The following is a 443-nucleotide window of genomic DNA, read 5'->3' on the forward strand; positions in this document are numbered from 1 at the left end:
GTCTATATCAGCTCTACACCTATTCAGTTATACTTCACCTAAGAAATCTTGGTTTTGTATATTTCTAGAAATCTTTCACGTCAAATATTATTGCATGTTTAGACAACCATTGTGCAGTGCCTCATACCCCCAGAGGGATGCTATGCCCGGACATTGCTTTCTTCCTTGATCTATTTCCTGCTATTTCCAATATTTTCTTGTTTTCGTTTGTTCTTGTTTACACACAAAACACTCCACTATTCAGGCTATTTTTCGAATCTAGAGTTATTACTAGTACTCACTTTCTTCCCTGTGGATCGATACTCTGCACTTACGCACAATTTATTACATGATCAGCACATACACTTGCGTCCTTATCTATATATGTTAAAGTGTAAAATAAGAAATTAATGCCTTACTGAGTTATTTGACTATACATAACAATATCATTACTTTTGGAGATG

This window comes from Dioscorea cayenensis, chromosome 13 (genome assembly GCF_009730915.1).
Source record: "Dioscorea cayenensis subsp. rotundata cultivar TDr96_F1 chromosome 13, TDr96_F1_v2_PseudoChromosome.rev07_lg8_w22 25.fasta, whole genome shotgun sequence".
NCBI lineage: Eukaryota > Viridiplantae > Streptophyta > Magnoliopsida > Dioscoreales > Dioscoreaceae > Dioscorea > Dioscorea cayenensis.